Consider the following 24,330-nt stretch of genomic DNA (forward strand, 5'->3'; position numbering starts at 1 on the left):
CAGAAGCAGTCCCAATGGTCACGGGTGGTGGCTGGATAACAGGGAAGCTTGGGATGCACAGCGTGGCTTCAGCAAATTCCTGACAGCTGGCACTTGTACAGGATATTCTGCTGCCACCTTGACGTGGATGAGCTTGATTTGGAGAAGAGTCAGGAGGCAAGTGGTAAAAATGACAGGAGGAGGAGCCCCAGAACAATTGCTTTCCTCCTATTCTCAGGTCTGTCCTCCTCCTTCAATTCAATTACCTCGGAATGGAAAGAGGTTTTCCTAGAAGTGGGGAGGGTGGGGTACCACTAGCTCTTCCTCACAGCTTTCAAAATTTCTACTGCCACTTGACACATAGGCAGAAGCAACAGGCAGCACCCTCAATCCTCAGCCTTCCTCCCTTCCCCCCATGTTAATGCTCTGAAGTCCTCCCTGGCTATTACCCACTCCCATGTCCTCCCCTCCTTCTTGGCCTTGTTAACCTGTCTTGGCCCTGGGTACAAACATAGATTGTGTGTGCACAAACTCCACTCAAAGAAGTGATGCCTCCTCAGCTGCCATTGGCAAATCAGGAATACACAGCCTGCAGTCACATCTATCAGAAGTTATCTCCCCATCTAAGCATTTTGGTGTAGTCTGTCACACCTAGCACTGCAGTTCTGCCCGAGGTCTGGCGCTCTGGTCCACAGCAGCAACTTCACAGATGTGTTGTGTCTACTCCTTATTATTGTCTGCATGCTGTGGTTTGATTCTCTAGATGTCACAGGAATTTCCTACAGTGCATATTGAAGTTATACAAGTAAGTGAATAAAGAAATATCTGGGGGCTTCCCTGATGGCGCAGTGGTTGAGAGTCTGCCTGCCGATGCAGGGGACACGGGTTCGTGCCCCGGTCCGGGAAGATCTCACATGCCGTGGAGCGGCTGGGCCCATGAGCTGCAAAAAAAAGAGGCCACGACAGTGAGAGGCCTGCGTACTGATAATTTTCTTATTGCAGTCCTTAAAATTTTTTAAATTCAGTTTACTTAAACTAAAAAAGGAAAAACCCAGTTCACCCATTTCTCCCACCATTTCCCATCCCCTGCTTCTTCTTTTAAACCACCAATCTATTCTCTGTATCTTTGAGCTTGGCTTTTTATTTATTTATTTTTTCTTAGATTCCACTTGTGAGTGAGATCATGGGTATTTCAGCTATTTTTATAGCTGAATAATATTCCATTGCATATATATACCATAGTTTCTTCAGCTATTCGTTCACTGATGGGCACTTAGGTTGATTCCATATCTTGGTTATTGTAAATAATGCTGCAATGGACACAGAGGTGCATATATCTTTTCAAATTAGTGTTTTCATTTTCCTTGGATAAATACCCATAAGTGGAATGGCTGGATATGGTAGTTCTATTTTTACTTTTTTGAGGAAGCTCCATACGGTTTTCCATAGTGGTTGTACCAATTTACATTCCCACCAACAGTGCACAAGTGTTCCTTTTCTCCACATCCTCACCAACATTTGTTATTTCTTGTCTTTTTGATGGTAGCCACTCTAACAGGTGTGAGGTGATATCTCATTGTGGTTTTGATTTGCATTTCCCTGTTGATTAGTGATATTGAGCATCTTTTCATGTACCTACTGACCATCTGTACATCTTCTTTGGAGAAATGTCTATTCAGATCTTCTGTCCATTTTTAAATTGGATTGTTTGCTTTTCTGCTATTGAGTTGTATGAATTCTTTATATGTTTTGGATATTAGCCCCTTATCAGGTATATGACTTGCAACTGTTTTCTCCCATTCAGTAGTCTGCCTTTTCATTTTGTTGATAGTTTCCTTTGCTACGCAGAAGCTTTTTAATTTATATAGTCCCGCTTGCTTGTATTTGCTTTTGTTGTTTTTGCTTTTGGATTAGATTCAAAAAATCAGGGCTAAGATTTATTTCAAGGAGCTTACCACCTAAGTTTTCTTTTAGGGCTTTATGGTTTCAAGTCTTATGTTTAAGTCTTACTCATTTTGAGTTTTTGTGTATGAAGACTGTGGTCCTGTCTCATTTTTTTGTATTTGGCTCTCCAGTTTTTCTAGCACCATTTATTGAAGAAACTCTCCTTTCCCCATCTTTGGCTCCTTTGTCATAAATTAACTGACCATATATGTGTAGGTTTATTTCTGGGCTGTTTATTCTGTTCCATTGATCTATGTGTCTGTTTTTATGCCAGTACCAGAATTTTTTAAAAAAAAAATGATATTAGGAGGTACTTCTCATAGACTGCATCCTGGTCAGGGCCCTCCTTGTCCTCATTGAGGAGGTAGTGCCCCTTGGCCGACATTTTCCACCCTTGGCACACCCTCCCAGCAGTCCACTAAGGAAACCCCAAGGCCTGGGGAGCTTCTGTCTGCCCCTGTGCACCCGGGCCTCTGGCCTCTCCAAGCCTGGCAGGAGGGGCTGAGGATGCACCCTCTCAGCCTGTAGCTCCACAGGCACACAGGCCTGCACTGCTCCAGCTGCCAGGCCTTACTCATTGCATCACTGGACTCTTCCTTTGCATCCTTTGCATCCAGGCTCAGCTGACCAGACATGTGGGTCCTCAGCTCTGCTTCTGCTGCTCCACTCTGCTTCTGCTCCTGCAACCATCACCCGAGTGCAATACCATGCTATTTTAATTACTCTAGCTTTGTAATAGAGTTTGAAAGCAGAAACCATGATGCTTCCAGCTTTGTTCTTTCTCAAGACTGCTTTGGCTATTCTGGGACTTTTGTGGTTCCATACAAATTTTAGGATTGTTTGTTCTATTTCTGTGAAAAATACTATTGAAATATAAATATTAATTCTTTTCTTACTGCATTCTTTTTATTACTCATGAGGAGATTTTTTTCTTGAATATCTTTATTCAAGAACACCTACGATCTAAGACCAACTCTTTTTAAAATCACTCCATTCATCCAAATTACTTGTACATTGCATGCAGGATATCCTAGTGTAAAAGTACATTATTCCATCGAGCTAAGTTTTGTAAACACTAATGACCCTTGCAATGGAGACTTTAGAATCATTTCTCCTATCACAACTCAATGAGTTCAATATCAGTCTCACACAACAGCAGTGATGGAACTTAGGAAAGGAGGGTAGATATTTTCAAATGGTAATTGTTTAATTTGGGTTAAAGAAAGGGAACTAAAATTCATATTTAGGGAATTCCCTGGCGGTCCAGTGGTTAGGGCTCCACACTTTCACTGCCAAGGATGTGAGTTCAATCCCTGGTCGGGTAACTAAGATCCCCACAAGCCACGTGATGTGGCCAATGAATAAATGAATGAATAAACAAATAAATAATAAAATTCTTATTTAATGAGCCACTGTTAAGAATCAGAAACCATGACAGACATTTCACTGAATCCTCCCAAACATCCCAGTGAGGGCTCCTTTCAGATAATGAAAACTTGAGAAAGTAAGTAACCCATTAATGCAGAGATGATGGAGAAGTAAACGTTTGAGCCCAGGTCTGACTGCCACCAAAATGCTACTCTTTTCACTCTCTTATGCTATTTTGACAATAAATGTATATCAATATATTAAAAATGAGCAGAAAATGATGACTGAGTATGTGAGAATTCTGTCTTGTTGAACAATAAGCCTGTTTGAGGCCAGTGAAATGTATTCAGAAGCAGTTATAACCTATACCTCTTGATTACAGTCAATCATCCTAGAATACTGTGAGCATCTGGCCTCTTTTGTGACCATCACTGTAGTCAAGTAAAATGGCTGTTTGACTACTTACTTTGTAAATGTTTATACTTGAAATTACTCTTCCTGCTCTTGTTACTTACATTTCTACCTCATGTTTAACTGAAAAGGAAAGGTACAGCTCAATCCCCATGCTGCTGAGAAAGGAAAAATGGAAGATTTACTTTTGCTTCTTTGACTGTGAATGTAGAAATGGAAATAATAATATAATTGCTTCTTTGGAATTAGAGGCCAAGAAGGCTTGGGAAATAAAACGTTCTGGAAAAAGAACTAGATGATGTCTTGTAATATATTATTGCCAAAGGTACAACCACCAATAAATATTTACTTTGAATCTGCACTGGAATTTGATTTCTCAATGAGAAAATAAAATCTCTTTAATTAGGGACTTCCCTGATGGTCCAGTGGTTAAGAATCTGCCTTCCAATTCAGGGGATGTGGGTGAAAGATTTAAATCTAAAGACCCACCTGACCATTGCAGTTCTTTAGTTTTTAGCTTAAGAGGTGTCAAGAATATAAGCCTTTCTATAAATTTCAAAGAATGTGTCTTATAGAAATACAGTAACAAATTTCATAAAAGATATTTATTCATAGCTAACTTGCAGAAATTACTGGTTATCAATAAATTCAAGGCCTCAAAATAGCCTCTTACTCATAAAATTATTATCTGTTAGGTGACCCAATTTATTCTAACAGACTTTGGACTGGTAGCAATGCTTTATACATTAATAAGGCCCTAACAAGGCATTTTGGGTTAAGTTTACATGGCTGAAGATAACAGAAACTACAGGGGTAAAATAGGGTGTGTGGTCTTAAAATAGAAGATTAGAAGTGTATGAACAAATTAAAAAGAAGTCAACTATAGAAGACATCTGGGTCTCAGGAGTTTAATTCTCAGGGGAAAACCCCTTCAATTCCAGTGAACTCATGGACTTTTATCTGGCTAAAAGCTTATTAAAACTTAGAAGCAACTCATAGGTATTGAGGATTACTAGCAATGATTTCTTAAGGCTGTTTACATAGAATACGGACTAATTTTACATAAAATGACTACTTTCCATTATTATCAAAATTGTTGGCAGACTTATGAAATGTCAGCATAAATATCCGTATAATTTAGAACTCTATTCAGCACACACACCAAACTCAAATAGGCTTAAGAGAAACAACAAAACAAAACAAAATTGTTGAGGATAAAGGGATTTGTTAGGTCATGTAATTGGAAAGTCCCGGGATCTCCTAGATTCAGGCATAGCTCAAGCCAAGTTATCAAATGTTGTCACCAAGATACTGGTTCTCTCTATCTCTTAGCTCTGGCTTTCTTTGTGTTGGTTTCATTATCATTCAGTTTTTCTCAGTGCAGAGGCAAAGATGGTCACCAGAAGCTCCAAGATTACATTCAACTGTTCAGTAATGCATAGTTGAAAGAGCATGTCTCATTTTTAATAGCTGGAGCAAAACACAATCTCACTGGAGAATCTTGTGCAAAAGGCTAAAGTCAAGGGATGGCCAGACCACATGGGCAAAAAGCCGTGAGGAGGTCTTGCTCGAAAACAACTGCCAGCTACTTACAGAAAAAGGAGGCTAGACAAGCAAATTAAACGAAGCCTAGTAAACTGACATTTTCTTTATTGTCACCTCAATAACGCTGGTGAATTACCCATCAATCATTAACACCTTTTATATTCTAAGCACTACTAATGGTGCTGCTGATTGGAATCTGAAGAAAACATTATCTCTGCCCTCATGGAGCTTACAGTCTACTATCGGTTTTGAAAATTAGTTAAAGTACTTCATATGATATGATCAGGATTGAAATTCTGGTGAAATAAACACAATGAATATTTTAGATTTTTATTTATTTCCTGATATTTCCTCCAATTATTAATTTCTTTGGTGGCCTTCAAAGTTAAATGTTTAAAAAGTGTTTTCTTTTAAATGAAGGTGGAATTTTACTGTCATTTATATTACATATTAAAATCATATTTTTAAATGTTGATTTTTAAACGTAAGAGTATGTATCCCCTATCTAAACTTTGTTAAGATAGAAAATGAGGAGAGGAAACTTCACCTATGATCTAAAGGTAATTTTCTGGGGTATATCTTCCAGTCTAGTTTCTGTGTATAGAACTTTTAACATTTTTATACTGTGCTATAAATATAATTGTGTAGCACGCACTGTCCCCTTAATAATATAAAACAAATATTTGTCTTATGTCATGACAAGCCCTAAATGGATTTGCTAGAAACTGTATTAAGCTTATTCAGATAAATGATTTACAGTTGATTTATCCTCTCCATAATATTGGGTATTTAAGTTGCTGCCAATTTTTCATCGTTATAAAGACCATCTTCTCTAGATTCAGGAGTATCTTTCTGAGACAGGGTCCCACAAGTAAAAGTTCTAAGTCAAATGATTTAATGGGACTTAATAGCTCTTGGTATATAAAGCCAATTTGCATCACAAAAGCAGAGTACCAAGGTACATTCTTACAATGAATACAACAATAAAATATCCTAGACAGGATCAAATGTTATCATTTCATTAAAAATCCTGCTATTTTAATCAGTAAAACATTATAATTTTAATCTGAATTACTTGTCTAGTGATGATGTCTAGCACTTTTCACAACTGCCAAGCAATTGTATTTTTTTATTATGTATATGCTCTTTTAATATATTGGCAGATATTTGGAACTGTAAGGAAATTTGGCACATTTTGGAATAAACCAAACAAGTTAATAACTAAAACTCTTTCTCCAATGGAGCTTCTTGAGTTGAGAAGGTTGTTACACTTAGCTTCTAGCCTTTTATAACTTTGTGATTGAATCTGATGATTGTGCAAAAGTATTTTTGCCTTATAAGTCTATTGAAATGCTAATCTTCCCTGAGAAACTACTGGTATTTTCTGAAGTAACAACCATAAACTCACCCAGAGGTTTATAAATTGATTTGTTGGCTAGATTGAAATATGTGTTGTCATCTATAGCAAATGTGATACATACTCAGAGGAACCATTTGTAATTTCTTTGCTCTTGAACTAAAAATAAAACCCATTCCCCAAGGTTCCTGCAGCTTGTTTTGGATATAACAAAAATAAATATCTATTGATCAGATTCTGTATAGTGTTTCATGAAATGCCCCTAAGAATTTGTTCTTACCTAAGTTTAATTGAACAAACAGACTGTCATCTCAGTGGTCCTGCTGCTGTTCGACGGTCAAAGGGTGAAGATGAGGGATTAGATTGCTGGTCATTACAATGGTTGCTATGAACTGCTGCTCTTTCTTTTATATGGAAGATAATTAGAAAAATGAGAATGGGAAACAAACTGCTCTACATGATCAAACAAAACAAGTTCTCCTGTTTGAAGAGAGAAACACTTTGTAAATTGTTTTGTCTTTTGATAAAAGTTTCCCTATACAAATTTGAACTAGAATATTTCTGAGAATGTTTGCCTGTACTTTGAAGATGTGCATGGCTGCACACTGTGCTTCTCCTGAGACAGATCAGAGGTCTCAGGTACAGTGAAAAAGTTCAGGTTTACCTCAACTTAGCCTAGACTGTTGTGCTGACTCTTTTGCTATTTTACCTTTTTTGCGGGGAGGGGTCCACGCGACATGCAGGATATTAGTTTCCCAACCAGGGATCAAACCCGTGCCCCCTGCAGTGGAAGCATGGAGGTTTAACCACTGGACCGCCAGGGAAGTCCCATTTTACCATTATTCTGAAAGGAAAGCACATTATGGCCTGTTTTGCTGAAGCCCTGGTGGTGTTATTTTCATTAATAGAATATATAAGAACTTTTAACTCATATAATGTATAAAATAGTAATGGGATGGAGAAAGGGAAGATAGTAACTCATGAATGTTTTTGGACTAAACTACATTAAAAATACACATCTACACTTTAAATTTGTGTTAACCGAGGTTTCCTTTATGTAAATGGACTAAGAGTGATTAACATTAAGCAAAAGAAACTACACCCTTTAAAGCATACACCCTTTATGAAATAGCCTCAGTTAGCCACTGGGCTCAAATTATTATTGCATCATAGGTGCTTCTGCAGTCAATTGGTAACATGCAATTCTCCTGCCATGGAATAATTTAGGGAAAGTGAGTCTAGAAAGTGCTGACTTTAGGAACTCCCTGACTTAATTCGCAGAGTTTGGATTCAGATTGGAATTGGCCCAATATTTTGCCAGGTTCTCAGATAGTGTGAATTAGAATACGTTCCCTATTTTTTAATAAATATCTGTTATGTGTCTATCACACTGCTTGAGAATGTGAGAAAAACGAAATTTGTAGAGGAGAATAATTATGCCCTAAAAATGCTTACAGTCCTTTATCAGATATATCTTTTGCAAATATTTTCTCCCAGAGAGTAGCATTTTTGTTTGTGTGTGTGTTTTTTTAGGATCCATTGCCGGGTTATAAATGAATGTATATACATTCTGTATATTCATTTCTGTATATTCCTTTCATTTAATACAATAATGTAGGTATTTCCTAGTTTATGTTTGTATTAGTTTGCTAGGGCTGCTGTAACAAAATATCACAAACTGGATGACTTAAACAACAGAAATCTACTATTTCATTGTTCACAAGATGTCAGCAAGGTGTTTTTTTTCTGATGGAAGGATCTGTTCCAGTCCTCTCTCCTTGACTTATAGATGACTGTCTTTTCCCTATGCCTCTTCACATTATCTTCCCTTTATATGTGTTCAAGTTTCCCCTTTTTATAAGGATACCAGTCATATTAGATTAGGGTCCCTCATAATAACCTCATCTTAACTAATGGCATATGCAATGACCCTGTTTCCAAATAAGGTCACATTCTGAGGTACTGGGGGGCAGGACCTCAACATATGAATACGGGGGGAACACAATTCAATCATAACAATGTTGAAGTCATTTATTCAACTCTTTCAATCCAATGAAAAAGGACAATTACACCCTCTGTGCTTTCATGCCCTGTTAGTTATATATAACTCCCCTTATGTCCGGGTGTCTGCTTAGACATTGGTTACCAGGAAAGGTAACAAACCTCTCCTGGTTCTGTTACCCCCACCTGAATTGGTATTAGGTGTGTTTCTCATATAAAGCTTCTTTACCCTGATTAGCCATCTCCAGTTGACTGGCAAGTTTTCCTCCCTGGATGATAAATTCTTTCTATTCAGGGACTGTTTATTCCCAGTGGCTAGAATTATGCCTCCCACGTGGAGGGAACCAAATAAATGTTGAATAAAAATAACAGGATTAAGTATTGAGAAATTAATTTGTCCCCATAAGACCACACACTTCAGTAGTCATTCTTGTCTTGACTTGGCCGTGCCCCATCTCTCTGTCTGGAATGCCCCCTCACCAGCTAGCTCATCCTCCTTTATCAAGAATCAGTTTAAATCTTCCTTTCAGAGAGCTTCTCCTGGCCATCTAATTTAAAGCAGATCCCACGGTCCCCATTATTTTCTCTGCCAGACCCTTCTTTGTTTCCTTCTTAGCAGTTATTACAAATTAACATTGTATTTTACTTATTTTTCTTTTTGTCTCTTTGTCTATCTTCCCCATTAGAATATGCCCTTCATTAGGGCAGGGCCCCAACAGTCTTGTTCATCATCATATCCTCAGAATCCAACAGTGTCCAGCACACAGATTTTGTCCCTTTCCTGGCTGCTGTGGTTTCCCTGGGGGAAAAAAATAAGTATATAATGATTAGATTGTTTCTCTCCTCCTTTTAGGAAAAATTAACAGGTTTTTGTATTCTGAGTTTGGAATTCCTTGCCCAAAAATCTGTTACAGAGTTCAAAAAATTTATTTTTTGAGATAAATAGAAGAGAGATAAAGAGAAGAAAAAGAAAGAAGAAGGAGAGGAAATATGGCCAAGCTCCTGGAATAATGCTCCCATTTAGCATAATAGGTAAAGTCATTTAGCCATTTAGTCGTTTAGTCAGAATTTAAACGGTAGGTCTGCCTCTTATACTTGTGTACTTTGAGTTAAAACACTTCTCTGCAAATAAGTTGTTTAATCTGTGAAATTTGCTGTCAACTGGATTAAATATAAAAATAATTTTTTTTCAGGCTAGGTACATGTTTTGTGAACTTGGAAATATTCGAAATTGAATTTCCATTGATTTCACACAAGGCAGACAATTTGTTAGGGTATAATATTCTTGGTCACATTTTAGTTTATTTTCCCTAAAACTTATTTTGTTTCATTTTCTGCTAATTCTTATATTTCTGCCTGTACTCTTTTAGGGTGCATTTTGTTCCTGAAGTAGAAAAATTCTGCCAATATATTTCTAGGTGTGGGTCTTTTAAAATTTATTTCACCTAGAACAGAGGCAGTTCCATAAATCTTTATCCATTGTAATTTTTGTGGGCATGTTTTTTTCCCTTTTTTAAATTTAATTTTTTATTTATAACAAGAAGGTATGTAAATTCAAATATACTGGCTAAAAATATAATAGTTTATTGCCTTTCTCCTCCCAAATCCCAATACTTACTCCTTAAAAGTAACTACATTCAACTTTTAAAACTACTTCTTCTGCTATTTGCTACCGCATTGCTAAATAATGTGCTTATACAGAAATTATTTTCCAAATTCAGACTATTATTTATTGACTTTCTGCTATAGAAAATATGTGTTTACCTCTTACATCCCCCCCAGCCATCCACAATTCTCTACCTCCCAGCCAACTTCCTTCATAAACTTTGACTAAATTAATGTTCAATTCCACATTATTATGACTACCAACGAGCTCAGACATACCAGGTAGTAGCTCAGTTCTATTTATATCTGCAGGCATTCTTCCTGAATACCTCCATCCTGCCCCAACTGGCCTTGCAGAGTTTTAGGCCTTCAGCACAGCTGATATCCTGAGACTTCTCTTCAATAGTATCATGGGAATTTCCTTTGTCAGTTTCATCTCTTTTGTATGCCTCTGGGTTTTTTTCTGTAAACTTGATGACCCAATAGCAATGAGCACACCCAGTGCCTAGATCTTGATTTCTAAATTTCTAATAAAAAGATCCAGAAATCCTAGAAAACTGATTGATTGCAGGTCTGGGCAGGAAAAATTCAAGATGAGCATAGATGTCAATGTCAGATGTCAGATCTCAAGATGCTGAAAGTAAGGAAATGTTTAGAAAAGAAAATGGGATGGTGGCAGGTCAAAGCGGCATAGGAGCCAACCTGGAAGAGCTCCCAAAGACCAACCTTAGAACAGTCCAAGCAACAAAATAATCACATTATTGGACTACAACCCAAAGAATAAAATAAATATTACAAGCCTATACTGATATAAATAACTGGACAAATATATAAATGGGGGTAAATAGACAATTCTTGTTTTACAGATGAACTCCTACTAATAAATGTGGAGGGAAAGAAGGAAATAGAAAATCACTTTTCAATTATTACAACAGTAACTGCCACAGGCGAGATCCACCCATGGATGCTAAAGCGTATGGATGAAAGTTTTTATAAAAAAGAAAAATTATGGGCTTCCCTGGTGGCGCAGTGGTTGAGAGTCTGCCTGCCGATGCAGGGGACACGGGTTCGTGCCCCGGTCCGGGAGGATCCCACATGCCGCGGAGCGGCTGGGCCCGTGAGCCATGGCCGCTGAGCCTGCGCGTCCCGAGCCTGTGCTCCTCAACGGGAGAGGCCACAGCAGTGAGAGGCCCGCGTACCGCAAAAAAAAAAAAAAAAGAAAAATTATGACTTTATAATAAAGAATCCTAGCAGAGACCACCTTAATCACACAACAACCAAGATTAACATCATCAATAATATATATCGGCTCCATGTAGCTTCTTTTTTAAAATTTTATTTATTTATTTATGGCTGTGTTGGGTCTTCATTTCTGTGCGAGGGCTTTCTCTAGTTGCGGCAAGCGGGGGCCACTCTTCATCGCGGTGCACAGGCCTCTCACTATCGCGGCCTCTTTTGTTGCGGAGCACAGGCTCCAGACGCGCAGGCTCAGTAGTTGTAGTGCACGGGCTTAGTTGCTCTGTGGCATGTGGGATATTCCCAGACCAGGGCTCGAACCCGTGTCCCCTACATCGGCAGGCAGACTCTCAACTATAGCGTCACCAGGGAAGCCCCCATGTAGCTTCTTGATACAATGTACTGAGAAAGGAATATCACCTCTGTGGCATCCTTCAAAAAATGCAGAACCTCAGTCTAATCATGAGAAAATAGCAGATAAACTTAAATTGAGGAACATTCTAAAATATAGTTGACAGGTATTCCTCAAAATGTTAAGGCAATGAAAGAGGAAGGAAGACTGAGGAACTGTTACAGATTAGAGGAGTCAGGTGGTAAGACAACTAAATGAAACATTGTTTCTTAAATTGGATCCTGGAACAGAAAAGGGACACTAGTAAAGAAACTGGTGGAAACCACCCCCATGAATTCTGTAATCTAGTTAATATTATTGTACCAAGATAAAGTTCTTAGTTTTGATAATGGTTCTATAGTTTTGTTAGATGTTACTGTAAGGGAAAGCTAGGTACAGGATATATGAGGACTCTCTGTATTATCTGCATAACACTTGTAAATAAAAAGTGCGTAACACTTTGTAAATTTGTCTTACAATAAAAGATTTCAAAAATCAATCACCAAGCCAATAAATATAGACAAAAATGTCTTGCATTATTTGAATTGTTAGTACTTAAGTAAAATGGTCAAGACATTTTGATGTCTTTATCAAATATTCATAGATGATCCTAAAAAGTAAGTACATTTCACAGCAAACAGCATCCTGATATACTGTTGCAGTTTCTACTTTTGTTTTCATTTTTTTACCTCTTCATTTATATGAGAGAGAACATTTTAATAAAAATCATTTGACTTTATTTTACTGAGGATATTAAACTTTAGTTTCAGCTTACTAACTTAAGTGGAATCGCATTAATAAATAGAGTCAAACAATGTTCTTAGGATATTTATTTAATGTAATCATTCTAATAAAGTAGCTGCTGGATTTGTTGAGAGAATTTCCTTTAAAATGATGCCTCCTAAGCTAGAAGTCTATTAAAAACAATATAACAATATGTTATAAGTCCCCAGTTACCCTCCATGCACAACATGGAGTTGTTCTTACTCAGGTTTTGCTTACAATTAATGCCAGTGTGTTTTAAATATTATAAAATTTAGATGACATTTTCTGAACAATAATTTATTCAGGACTTACTGTCACTCCAAACCTGTGTGATGACGATATGGAAGGGAAATGGCAAGAGGCTCTCTGTGTGTCTGTGTTCAGTCAACCAGGAACCATGCAGATCTGGGAGAGAAACAGATCTGGGTGAGGTTGAGAGATCTCAAGTGGAACATTAGATGTGTCCCATGCATTGCATTTATCTCTCCCAGTAGAATCTGGGCTCTCTAAGAGTAAGGAACCATTTGTATGTGTCTTTACATTTCTGGTACTTCATACCTCATAGTGAGGCGTCCAAAACGGTCCTTGAGTAGAGTAGTTTTGAACTGAAATAATTTGACTAGAATTACCTTGTGTGACATGAGGAAAACAGAGAACTGTCTGAAACTGTTGAGCAGGGGACAAATATCAGATTTGCATTTAGAAAGGTACAAGTTTAGAACTGCTTGCACTTGTTCATTCTAATGAAGAGAGATCACAAATAAAGCAGTAGCAACAGGAGAAGAGAACAGGAGGAAAGGGAAGAGTCAAAGACGATTGTCGCATTGTTTTGGCTTATGTATTACTTACTGAGAGAGTACAGGGACATGAGCTGATTCAGGTGTGGAAGATGTTATAGTCAGTCTATCCAGGTCATATCCTAAGTAGGAAGTCAAAAATTGCATTTGGAATTTAGGACTGAAGGCTTAAGTGGAAAGATAGATGTAGGAACCATTTACATTAAAACTGAAGTTACCCTGAAATGGATGAGCTCAATCAGAGAAAGTGTACTGACTGAATGAGAGAAAAAGAAAATACAGAAGGGAACAGAGAATATATAGAGTCAAAAATTTGGACAAAAAATCAGGGAAATGTGAATCCGAGGAGCATTCAGGTAGGAATAAAGGAAAGATGTCTTTCCCAGGGAAGAGAGAGTTTTAAGATTCAGCAGTGTTGTCAGGATTCCTGGCTCCAGACAAGAGAAATGAACATGAGTTAACATCACAGACAAGGAGTTTAATGAAGTGATAAGAGATACATCACAGAATCAACACAAAAGCTGATGAATCAGGCTCAGAAAATTGGGAGGCGCCAAGGAGACTTCACCATAAGAAAACACAGTGAAGGCCCTGTCACAGGACGCTTCTACCTAGGATGTCACCTGCAGTGACAGGACACGACATTGCCGCCCTCATAGGGTTAGCCCCTGATACAGCCAGGAAGATCTTCTTAGCCTTTGCTTCCCTTGCTCAAATATCAAATCCCTGGGAGAGGGGATCTAATCTCCTAGCTCAGGATGCCAGAAGGCGGGGAGACGGGATCCCTCCCTTTTGCTTTGCCTCCCATTAACACTCTGAACAGATGTATCCGCTACATCAAGAAGAATAACAGCTATTTCCAATAAAACTCTTATAATGTTCTAGGTCCTGTTCTGAGCACTTTATAGACATCAGCTGATCCTCGCAACCACCAAATGTGATAAGTATTATTACTTTCCATTTTAACTGAGGTTAAGCTGAGACTTCCAGGAGTCAAATGACTCCCCAGATGTTACACTACTAGAAAGTGGCAGAGCAAAGATCAAAAGCCAGGTAGTCAGTCGGTTACAGAGCTCTTTGGGGGCAGGGTCTCACATGCTGACCTGCACGTCTAGGTAACAATAGGTTTGTTGATCAATGAAGCAAGGACAAATGTTGAATTCTTAGGTTTAGATAATGATGCAGAGTGTCTTCTGAGAGACAAGGAAAGGAGGAGAGAATGGATAAAGATGCCATAGAGGATGGTTTTGAGGTATTCCTTGTCTTGATTTATATTTCTGCTCAGAATAAGCAAAGACATCACTCCAAAAACAGTGAGATAGCAACGGAAGTCAGTGGCAAATGGTAAGCCTTTGTAATAACCACTGTGTAGAAAAATAGTAGAGTTACTCTAGCTAAAGCTTGGGAACATGAATAAGGTATGGGCCCTAACCTTCCTTTCTTGGTAATTATGCTTGAACAGTTCAACTGAGATGAAGAGACCATAAATTCAAGTTTGAAGTTTATTGGTCAGGACCAGCAGAAACCCAAGGGTCAAAAGGTAAGAGAGTAAATGAAGTGATGAACTGTAGTACCTGAGCTGGCATCGTTATTATAATTACCATCATAGTCATAACAGCGATCATTTATTGACTGGTTTCTATGTATCAGACACTGTCAAATGCTCTACGTGCATTATCTCAAACCATGCTCATAACAACTATATAAAGTTGGTACTGTTATTATCCCATTTTATAGACAAGAAAACTGAGGCCTGGAGAGTTTAAGATCAGAGAGCTAGCAAGTGGTAGAGACAGGACTTGAACCTACTTGAAACCAGTAGAGCACTGTGAATGGGACAAAATGTAAGAATCAAAGATTAGGAGTTGGAAAGCTGGTAAAATAAAAGAAAGTGAGAGGATTGAATTCCAGAAGATTGGTTATGGTCAGAGAACAGAATGTTTGAGTTTATTATTTCACCCCTCAAGTGGTTCTGAGTGACAAGCTTCAAGGTTCATTATGGGAGTACTAAATACACATGGTGCCCCTGTATGCACAATACGCAGCACGATCTTGAACAATGGGGGATGCAAACCAGTGAATAAGTAATTCTCCCTTTCATTCTCTGGCCAGAAAGTTCTGGGGGATGTTTCATAAGGCTTCTCAGATGTTGACATGGGACTGAGCGCAAGTCACCTACGGTGGTGACCAACTAAGTAATGTACCCATGTATTGGCTATTCCCTCCCCCATTTTTCTCTCCCCTGCCCTTTACTCTGTTGGGAGTTGCTTCCCAAATAAACGACATGCACTCAAGGCTCTATGTTACCTCAGGCTCTGCTTCTGGAACAACCCAAGCCAAGACAATTGGAAGTAGCCTTAGAAGACAAACATTTAAGATGAATGTTCCTTCCTGGGAACAAGAATTCTCTTTCAAAATCTACCCATTCTCTTCTCATTGCCTGCAGACCTATAATCAAAGTTGGGTCTGGTGTTAGAGTTCTTTAGAGAATCAGAACCAACAGAAAAAATATGTAGCCAATAATGTGTGTGTGTGTGTCTGCGGATTGAAAGAGAAAAACAGATTTATTTTAAGGAATTGGCCCAGGTGATTGTGGAGTCTGCCAATTTTGAAATCTATAGGGCAGGCCAGCAAACTGCAAATTTAGGTAAGGGTTCATGTTGTCTTGAGTCCAAATTCTGCAGAAGAACAGTCTAGAAACAGGCGGGGTTTTTTATGTTGCAGTCTTGAGGAGAATTCCTTCCATTTCAGGGAAATTTTGTCTTTGCTCTTAAGGCCTTCAATTGACCAGATGAGGTTCACCCATATTGTGGAGTGTAATGTGCTTTGCTTAAAGTCTATTGACAATTTACAACTAAAATATACCTTCACAACAACATCTAGACTGGTGTTTGTCAGACTGACACCGTAGCCTAGCCAAGTTGACACATAAGATTAAGTATCACAGGTCTCATGAAGCTTTATGGAGAAATACAATCTCTGCTCTGGAGAGAAATAGTTTATACACCAAAGGAACTGAAAGAGCTTGTCTGTTTGTACTGCCAGGAACTCTGAGAACACAGGTAGGATTTCGTGTTGGGCTTTAGAGGGTAGAATATAAAGCTGGTTAAGGAAGAATTACTTGATATGAGAGCATTCTTTGTAACTAAGGATTTAATGTCAGCAAGAAAACTTGGAGCCATTCCTAATGTGCTGCTGAAAATATTCCTCGGAATTTGGACATGTAAATGAAGTGGCAATGTTGAAGCTCGGGGGTTAGATGGTTTGGGAGGTGTGAATATTTTAATAAATTTATTATGTGAGATGGTAGAACACATCATCTGATTATGTTCTTGAGAAAGCCTAGATGACATTACTTAAATAAGGAAATACGGAATGCACTGGTGCAGGGATACTGGCATCTTTGAGACGGACAGTGGTTGTCCTCTACTGGCTGGAGTTTACTGTAAAAGATGCTGCCACGGGACCTTCAAGATAGCAGAGGAGTAGGAAGTGGAGATCACCTTCCTCCCCACAAATACATCTGCACGTGGAACTGCTCCTATAGAACACTTACTGAATGCTGGCTGAAGACCTCAGACCTCCCAAAAGGCAAGAAACTCCCCACGTACCTGGGTAGGGCAAAAGAAAAAACAGAGACAAAAGAATAGGGACGGGACCTGCACCAGTGGGAGGGAGCTGTGAAGGAGGAAGCCCCTTTGCGGGCGGAGACTGCGGGTGGCGGAGGGGGGAGCTTCGGCGCCACGGAGGAGAGCGCAGCAACAGGGGTGCGGAGGGCAAAGCGGAGAGATTCCTGCACAGAGGATCGGTGCCGACCGGCACTCACCAGCCCGAGAGACTTGTCTGCTCACCCGCTGGGACAGGCGGGAGCTGGAAGCTGAGGCTCGGGCTTCGGAGGTTAGACCCCAGGGAGAGGACTGGGGTTGGCAGTGTGAACACAGCCTGAAAGGGGCTAGTGTGCCATGGCTAGCCGGGAGGGAGTCCGGGGAAAAGTCTGGACCTGCCGAAGAGGCAAGAGACCATTGTTTTGGGGTGCGTGAGGAGAGGGGATTCTTTCCCTGTCTGCCCACAGAAGGCAGAGCACCGCCTAAACGAGTTCCCGAGACTGGCGCAAGCCATGGCTATCACCTTGGACCCCAGAGATGGGCATGAAACTCTAACGCTGCTGTTGCAGCCACCAAGAATCCTGTGTGCAAGCACAGGTCTCTATCCACAACCCCGCTGGAGCCTGTGCAGCCTGCCACTGCCAGGGTCCCGTGATCCAGGGACAACTTCCCTGGGAGAACACACGGCATGCCTTAGGCTGTTGCAATGTCATGCCAGACTCTGCCACTGCAGGCTTGCCGCGCATTCCAGTTATAACTACCGTATCCCTCACTCCCCGCCACAGCACACCACCGCCACCACCACCACCCCACCCCGCGCCCCAGCATGAGTGAGCCAGAGCGCCCTAATCGGCTGCTGCTTTAACCCCTTCCTCTCTGGGCAGCAACAGATGCCTGAGGGCAACCTACACGCAGAGGCGGGGCCAAAACCAAAGCTGAACCCCAGGAGCTGTGCAAACAAAGAAGAGAAAGGGAAATTTCTCTGTGCAGCCTCAGGAGCAGTGGGTTAAATCCCCACAATCAAGTTGAGGTATGCTGCATCTGTGGAATACCTGAATAGACAATGAATCAACCCAAAATTGAGGCTGTGGACTTTGGGAGCAATAGTGGACTTGGGGTTTGCTGTCTGAGATTGACTTGTTTCTGATTTTTATGTTTATCTTAGTATAGTTTTTAGCGCTTGTTATCATTGGTGGATTTGTTTATTGGTTTGGTTGCTCTTTTTTTATTATTACTTTTAAAAATTTTAATAATATTACTATTTATTTATTTTTTACGTTTCTTATTCGCTCCCTTTTCTTCTGACCTGTGTGGCTGCCAGGGTCTTGGTGCTCCAGCCTGGTGTCAGGCCTGAGCCTCTGAGGTGGGAGAGTCGAGTTCAGGACGTTGGACCACCAGACACATCGTGGCCTCACATAATATCAATTGGCAAAAGCTCTCCCAGAGATCTCCATCTCAACACTAAGACCCAGCTGCACCCAACGGCCAGCAAGCTCCAGTGCTGGATGCCCCATACCAAACAACTAGCAAGACAGGAACACACCCCCACCCATTAGCAGAGAAGCTACTTAAAATCATAATAAGTTCACAGACACCCCAAAAACACACCACTGGATGCCCACCAGAAAGACAAGATGCAGCCTCATCCACCAGAACACAGGCACCAGTCCCCTCCACCAGGATGCCTACACACACCACTGAACCAACCATACCCACTAGGGGCAGACACCAAAAACAATGGGAAGTACGAAACTGCAGCCTGCGAAAAGGAGACCCAAGACACAGTAAGTTAAGCAAAATGAGAAGACAGAGAAATATGCAGTGGACGAAGGAGCAAGGTAACAACCCACCAGACCAAACAAATGATGAGGAAATAGTCAGTCTACCTGAAAAAGAATTCAGAGTTATGATAGTAAAGATGATCCAAAATCTTAGAAATGAATGGAGAAAATACAAGAAACATTTAACAAGGACCTAGAAGAACTAAAGAGCAAACAAACACTGATGAACAATACAATAAATGAAATTCAAAATTCTCTAGAAAGAATCAATAGCAGAGCACATATATACAATGAATATTACTCAGCCATAAAAAGAAACAAAATTTACTTATTTGTAGTGAGGTGGATGGATGGGCCTAGAGACTGTTATACAGAGTGAAGTAAGTCAGAAAGAGAAAAATAAATACCGTATGCTAACACATATATATGGAATCCAAAAAAAAAAAAAAAAAAAGGTTCTGAAGAACCAAGGGGCAGGACAGGAATAAAGAAGCAGACATAGAGAATGAACTTGAGGACAGGAGGAGGGGGAAGGGTAAGCTGGGATGGAGTAAGAGAGTGGCATGGACATATATACACTACCAAATGTAAAATAGATAGCTATTGGGAAGCAGCCGCATAGCACAGGGAGATCAGCTCGGTGCTTTGTGACCACCTAGAGAGGTGGGATAGGGGTGGTGTGAGGGCAATGAAAGAGGGAGGAGATATGTGGATATATGTATATGTATAACTGATTTACTTTGTTATAAAGCAGAAACTAACATACCATTGTAAAGCAATTATACTCTAATAAAGATGTTAAACAAAAAAAAAAAGAATCAATAGCAGAATAACTGAAGCAGAAGATCAGGTAAGTGACCTGGAAGATAAATTAGTGGAAATTACTACCCCAGAGCAGAATAAAGAAAAGAGAATGAAATGAATTGAGGACAGTCTCAGAGACCTCTAGGACAATATTAAATGCACCAACATTCAAATTCTAGGGGTCCCAGAAGAAAAAGAAAGGGTCTGAGAAAATATTTGAAGAAATTATAGTTGAAAACTACCCTAACATGGGAAAGGAAAGAGTTAATCAAGTCCAGGAAGCTCAGAGAGTCCCATACAGGATAAATCCAAGGAGAAACATACCAAGACACGTATTAATCAAACTATCAAAAATTAAATACAACCAAAAAATATTAAAAGCAGCAAGGGAAAAGCAACAAATAACATACAAGGGGATCCCCATAACGTTAACAGCTGACCTTTCAGCAGAAACTCTGCAAGCTGGAAGAGAGTGGCAGGACATATTAAAAATGATGAAAGGGAAAAACCTACAACGAAGATTACTTTTCCCAGCAAGGATCTCATTCAGATTCGATGGAGAAATTAAAAACTTTACACACAAGCAAAAGCTAAGAGAATTCAGCACCACCAAACCAGCTTCACAACAAATGCTAAAGGAACTTCTCTAGGCAGGAAACACAAGACAAGGAAAAGACCTACCAAAACAAACTCAAAAGAATTAAGAAACTGGTAAGAGGAACATACATATCGATAATTACCTTAAATGTAAATGGATAAAATGCTCCAATCAAAAGACATAGACTGGCTAAATGGATACAAAAACAAGTCCCATATATATGCTGTCTACAAGAGACCCACTTCAGGCCTATGGACACATACAGACTGAAAGTGAGGGGATTGAAAAAGATATTCCATGCAAATGGAAATCAAAAGAAAGCTGGAGTAGCAATTCTCATATCAGACAAAATAGACTTTAAAACAAAGACTATTACAAGAAACAAAGAAGGACACTACATAATGATAGAGGGATCAATCCAAGAAGAAGATATAACAATTGTAAATATTTATGCACCCAACACAGGAGCACTTCAGTACATACGGCAAATACTAACAGCCATAAAAGGGGAAATCGACAGTAACACAATCATAGTAGGGGACTTTAACACCCAACTTTCACCAATGGACAGATCATCCAAAATGAAAACAAATAAGGAAACACAAGCTTTAAATGACACATTAAAGATGATGGACTTAACTGATATTTATAGGACATTCCATTCCAAAACAACAGAATACACATTCTTCTCAAGTGCTGATGGAACATTCTCCAGGATAGATCATATGTTGGATCACAAATCAAGCCTTGGTAAATTTAAGAAAATTGAAATCATATCAACTGATATGACAGCTATGAAACTAGTTATCAATTACAGGAAAAAAACTAAAAAATACAAACACATGGAGGCTAAACAATACACTACTAAATAACCAAGAGATCACTGAAGAAATCAAAGAGGAAATAAAAAATACCTAGAAACAAATGACAATGAAATCATAACAACCCAAAACCTATGGGATGTAGCAAAAGCAGTTCTAAGAGGGAAGTTTATAGCAATACAATCTTACCTCAAGAAACAAGAAATATCCCAAATAAACAACCTAACCTTACACCTAAAGCAATTACAGAAAGAAGAACAAAAAACCCCCAAAGTTAGCAGAAGGAAAGAAATCATAAAGATCAGATCAGAAATAATTGAAAAAGAAATGAAGGAACAATAACAAAGATCAATAAAACTAAAATATGGTTCTTTGAGAAGATAAACAAAATTGATAAACCATTAGCCAGACTCATCAAGAAAAAAAGGGAGAAGACAAATCAACAGAATTAGAAATGAAAAAGGAGAAGTAACAAAGGACACTGTAGAAATACAAAGGATCATGAGAGATTACTACAAGAAACTCTATGCCAATAAAGTGGATAACCTGGAAGAAATGGACAAATTCTTAGAAAAACACAACTTCCCAAGACTGAACCAGGAAGAAATCGAATATATAAACAGACCAATCACAAGCACTGAAATTGAAACTGTGATTAAAAATCTTCCAACAAACAAAAGCCCAGGACCAGATGGCTTCACAGGCGAATTCTATCAACATTTAGAGAAGACATATCACCTATCTTTCTCAAACTCTTCTGAAATATAGTAGAGGGAGGAAAACTCCCAAACACATTCTGTGAGACCACCATCACCCTGATACCAAAACCAACAAAGCTGTCACAAAGAAAGAAAACTACAGGCCAATATCACTGATGAACATAGATGCAAAAATCCTCAGCAAAATACCAGCAAACAGAATCCTACAGCACATCAAACTACCAATGGCATTTTTCACAGAACTAGAACAAAAAATTTCACAATTTGTATGGAAACACAAAAAACTCCGAATAGCTCAAGCAATCTTGAGAAAGAAAAACGGAGTTGGAGGAATCAGGTTCCCTGTTTTCAGACCATACTACAAAGCTACAGCAATCAAGACAGTATGGTACTGGAACAAAAACAGAAATATAGATCAATGGAACAGGATAGAAAGCTCAGAGATAAACCCACGTGCATATGGTTACCTTATCTTTGGTAAAGGAGGCAAGAATATACAATGGAGAAAAGATAGCCTCTTCAATAAGTGGTGCTGGGAAAACTAGACAGCTACATATAAAAGAATGAAATTAGAACACTCCCTAATACCATACACAAAAATAAACTCAAAATGGATTAAAGACCTAAATGTAAGGCCAGACACTATAATACACTCAGAGGAAAACATAGGAAGAACACTCTTTGACATAAATCACAGCAAGACCCTTTTTGTTCCACGTCCTAGAGGAATGGAAATAAAAACAAAAATAAACAAATAGGATGTAATGAAACTTAAAAGCTTTTGCACAACAAAGGAAACCATAAACAAGATGAAAGACACCCTTCAGAATGGGAGAAAATATTTGCAATCGAAGCAACTGACAAAGGACTAATCTCGAAAATATACAAGCAGGTCATGCAGATCAGTATTAAGAAAACAAACAACCCAATCCAAAAATGTGCAGAAGATCTAATAGACATTTTTCCAAAGAAGATATACAGATTGCCAACAAAGGATGCTCAACATCACTAATCATTAGAGAATGCAAATCAAAACTACAATGAGGTATCACCTCACTCTGGTCAGAATGACCATCATAAAAAAATCTACAAACAGTAAATTCTGGAGAGGTTGTGGAGAAAAGGGAACCCTCTTGCCTTGTGGGTGGGAATGTAAATTGATACAGCCACTATGGAGAACAGTATGGAGGTTCCTTAAAAACTAAAAATAGAACTACCTTCCTGAAATTGAGTTTCTGATAGGTCTGTTTGCTGTGATCATTTGCTTTTTAAATGGAAATATCCTAAAAGAATATAATACTTAACCTCAAACACAGGATTATTACAAAGCCTGTTTTTCATGTTTGCTGTGAGAAACTGAATTTACTATGTTTGTTATAGAAAACTGCATTTGTTAGAATGTTTGTTTTAAGAAACTGGGTCTATCATCCAGGTTATAATACTCATTACAGTGCCTGTGTGTATAAATTCACCATCTTTGACCTCATTAACTTCATTTTGTAACTCTGTCACTTTGTAAGTGGCATCAATTCACTTGCTTTTCAGAGCAACAAAACCCTTTGTCTTCACTTTCTCTTTACAGGCCTGTTTGAGAAAAATAAATTCCATGATTCTAAAACAAAACAAACAAACAAACAAAAGAAGTACCATATGATCTAGCAATGCCACTACTGGGCATATATCCTGAGAAAACCATAATTCAAAGAGAGTCATGTACCACAATGTTCACTGTAGCACTATTTACAATAGCCAGGACATGGAAGCATCCTAAGTGTCCATCGACAGATGAATGGATAAAGAAGATGTGCTACATGTATACAGTGGGATATTACTCAGCCATAAATAGAAATGAAATTGAGTTATTTGTAGTGAGGTGGATGGACCTAGAGTCTGTCATACAGAGTGAAGTAAGTCAGAAAGGGAGAAACAAATACCATATCCTAACACATATATATGGAATCTAAAAAAACCCCAAAAACCTAGGTGCAGGCAGTACATCAGGACATTCCTGATGAACCTAGGGTCAGGACAGGAATGAAGACGCAGACATAGAGAATAGACTTGAGGACTCGGAGAGGGGGAAGGGTAAGGTGGGGTGAAGTGAGAGAGTGGCATGGACATATATGCACTACCAAATGTAAAATAGATAGCTAGTGGGAAGCAGCCGCATAGCACAGGGAGATCAGCTTGGTGTTTTGTGACCACCTAGAGGGGTGGGATAGGGAGGGTGGGAGGGAGGGAGATGCAAGAGGGAAGAGATATGGGGACATATGTACATGTATAACTGATTCACTTCGTTATAAAGCAGAAACTGACATCATTGTAAAGCAATTATACTCTAATAAAGATGTTAAAAAAAAATAAAACTCAAAATAGGGAAATGAATTAGCAAAAAAAAAAAAAAGTCTCCACCGAACAACCAGCAAACCAGCTTAGCAACATTCCTGGGTGGATTCTCCTATGAATAATTAGCCCTGAGCAATTAAAATGTCCAGCAGCAACACCTCCTCTTGTAATCTTTGATCTGTGTGAGACTGCAGGATTCACAACAGAGGTGTTTGTTTCATGATTCATCCAAATATTGACCAGGAAAAGGAAATTCT

General features: G+C 39.0%; 1 long non-coding RNA gene across 1 annotated transcript in view; it reads right to left on the bottom strand.

Moving 5' to 3' along the window:
* Window positions 1-12,969: 12,969 nt before the first annotated feature.
* LOC309830764 overlaps window positions 12,970-24,330 on the bottom strand; it is a 234,804-nt gene continuing 223,443 nt past the window's right edge. Inside the window, exon 4 of the long non-coding RNA XR_014297534.1 lies at window positions 12,970-13,007. This is a non-coding gene — a long non-coding RNA (uncharacterized lncRNA). The remainder of the gene's footprint in view (window positions 13,008-24,330) is intronic.

Source organism: Grampus griseus (assembly GCF_964374135.1).
Source record: "Grampus griseus genome assembly, chromosome: 12".
NCBI classification, from domain to species: Eukaryota; Metazoa; Chordata; class Mammalia; order Artiodactyla; family Delphinidae; genus Grampus; species Grampus griseus.